Here is a 3152-nt window from a genome sequence, read left to right on the forward strand (position 1 = left end):
GTATAGAATATTAAGAACTGGCTTTTCAAGTATTTAAGTAATATTTAAATTTATATTCAATACGCTAATTAAAAAATTTTATGTTTTGAAAAAATCAGTTATATTGTTTTTTTATGTAGTTTATTTTATAACAAGTTAAAATAGTCTTATGTTCTAATCTAAAGATTTTGAAATATTTAATATCATGTTATTTTTTAACTTGAAGCTTTATAATTGGAACATACAAAGAAATAATGGCCTCCTATGCATACTAATTGTCCGAAGAACAATTATTTTTTAGAGATAGAAACTGTAGTCTTAACATGTAGAACAGTCTTATGTTTATAAGAAATCTTTAAAATTCTAAAGCTTAATCTTGTATTTTAAAGAATAGTGACATGATTTAAGTTTCATAACTCAGGTACATGTCTACCGAAAGAAATCTCTGAGTTTTCTTTAGCGAAATAGCTTAGCCCATTTGAGTCTATAAACAAAGTCGATTTGAAACAAAATAGTCTCATAGATAGTTTGCGAGATTTGGGTCCTTTCTAAGATCCTTTTAGTGGTCGTTTTAAGAGTGGTGCGACGGTAATATAATGTTCCTTTTGTAGTCGTCACGTACCGGGCGGGCAGAGTTATTTCCAGTAGTTGGTCCTGGCTAATCCGCTCTCCCTTTTTAAATTTCTCTTCAAATTATTAACACTTTTTTTAAATTGATGAATGTTCTCATTATACTTATTTATAATTATAACTTATATACTGATATACAATTTTCTAGTTGAATTGAAAAATGTCTTTTTTGGCGTATCTCATTCCATTTACAAGAAACGTTCTATTAATTCCAATTTTAAGCATTAAAAAAAAAGTTAGATATCTGAAGTCATATCGAAACCCCTAGATTTTGAATTATTATGTTTTAGGCTGTTAACTATGAAATTAAAAAAAATTTACTTCTAAATTTTAATCCTAAAGCTTAACAAAGGACCCGTGAGTGTCAGCTACTCTATTGAAATAGCCTCCCTGCTTGTTATTTATGATCGTATTCTTATTTCTATTTCGGAAAGGATATTTTAAAGCTGTCAGACCATTTAAACGAGCTTCCTGGACCTTTAAAAATATCTACCTGAGTGCCTGCGGAGAATTTCTCTGAGCTTCTTTGGCCTAAAGAATTTTTAGTATATACTCGAAGATTCTTTTCGGTAGGGATAGAAGAAATAATTATAATATATTTGTACAAAGTACAAAATCCCTTTTCAGGATAGGAACTATATAGTTTTAATACGTAGAACAGCCTTTTTTTATAATAAAATTTTTAATACTTTAACAATTTTCAAAGTCAGTCTCAAATATTCAAGAATATTTTTGCGTTTCAAATACCACTTCTAAATACTAATATAGGCCTAACACGTAGCACATTCTTATGTTTATAATAACCTCTTTTAAACCATAAAATTCCTAAAACTCAGCATCAAATGTTCAATAATATTTTTGAATTCTAAATTCTATAATACAATCGCATAGAATAACTAAAAATGATTGTACAACATACAAGATTCGTTTTTTAAAAGTTACAAACAAATATTTTTAAATTCTCATAAATTCCCGAAGAGCACAATCATCAAAGAAATTCTCGGTCATATTCCCGTGCTTCCGGACATATTCTCGGTCACATAAACTATTTAGAACTCTGCACGGGACTAGGCATGCCATTCTGGCGTTGACACAATGAGAGGGGAGGTCCGCCATCTTTTGATGTCCTACGACAAACATCGCGGCGTCCACATGTTTATATATTCTTGCACAGTTTGTCGGCAAAAAACGCTCGTGCGCATAATCAGTAGCACATCGTAAGATGGCGGCTCTCCCCACTCATAGAATTCTTCCCCCTCCCGTGAAATCAACCCCGCTCGTCAAAGTTAGAATGGCATGCCTAGTCCCGTGTTTCCTATGTCCATGGAAAAAACAAACCCGTCACTAGAGTTTTAACAGAGATGAGGTGGGAGATTGCCGAACCCAGGTATTCAATTTCGAGCGATTTTCCGCAGCGTCTCCTCTGACACTAAGCTTTTGCGAACTAAAATAAAGCGCCCCCAATGACATATAGCCTGTTTACGAGCTAAAATAGATGATGACGACGGTTTTACTTCAGCGGTCAAACAGGGCGACATCATGGACATAGGAAACAAGGGACTAGCAAAAATATTGTAAACATACAGCGGTACGGGGCGTCAGAGTGGGAAATTATATATATAGGGCATTACATTTTCTGCCCTATCGAGGTGCTGCCCTCACCGTAATGATTTTTTCAGATCTGAAGTTTGGGCCAGGTTTTCTGGACATAGTGTTTTTAAAAAATTGTAAAAAATGTTTTCTCGAAAAATATAATTTTTTAATTCAAAAAGAAGAAACTAGAAAGAAGTTTCGAGATAAACCAGTGGTAAAAAAATTTATACTCGATAATTTTCTTCATTAATTTTTTTATTGAAATAATCAAATATTTAGAACAAAGAAAAAATTTTTCTAATGTTTAAAGTTTTTGAAAATTATTGTTTGAATGCAAAATAATAATTAAAAAAAAAACATATTTCTGGATCACATATTTTGGTTGAAAATATACATGGTATTTTTTTTTAAATTACAAAAAATCTTCCGAAAATCAAATTGTTAATTAAAAAAATTAAAAAGGAATTTTGAAATGAATTAGTGCTGATTTAAATCCTACAAAATTTGTTTGGAAAATGTTATCATCTTCGAGGAAAATTTAGCGAGAATTTTTCTTCCGTTCAAGGCACAAGTGTTTTTACATCAATTTTTCTATACATTTTTTGTAGAATTATTTTAATTTTAAATTTAAACAATAACTTTTTAACACTAAATATTAAACAAAAATTTATTTGATAAAAATATTTTATTATCGTAATTTTTATGAATAAATAATATTGATTAAGAAACAATTTTATATAGGGAATTTTATTATTTGAAAATTTTCCAATTCGGTAATATTATAAGCCGTTCGGGAATTTGATTAGTTTTGGAATTTTATTATTCGAGACAGAGAGAGTTTTACCAAATCGGGAATTTGATTTTTTTCATGTATTTGAGCCGTCCCTGTAAAATTACAGAAAATTCGCTGTAATTATAATTTCGGCACCTGAATCTTGTCGAAGCTTTCC

The sequence above is a fragment of the Belonocnema kinseyi genome, chromosome 2 (genome assembly GCF_010883055.1).
Source record: "Belonocnema kinseyi isolate 2016_QV_RU_SX_M_011 chromosome 2, B_treatae_v1, whole genome shotgun sequence".
NCBI lineage: Eukaryota > Metazoa > Arthropoda > Insecta > Hymenoptera > Cynipidae > Belonocnema > Belonocnema kinseyi.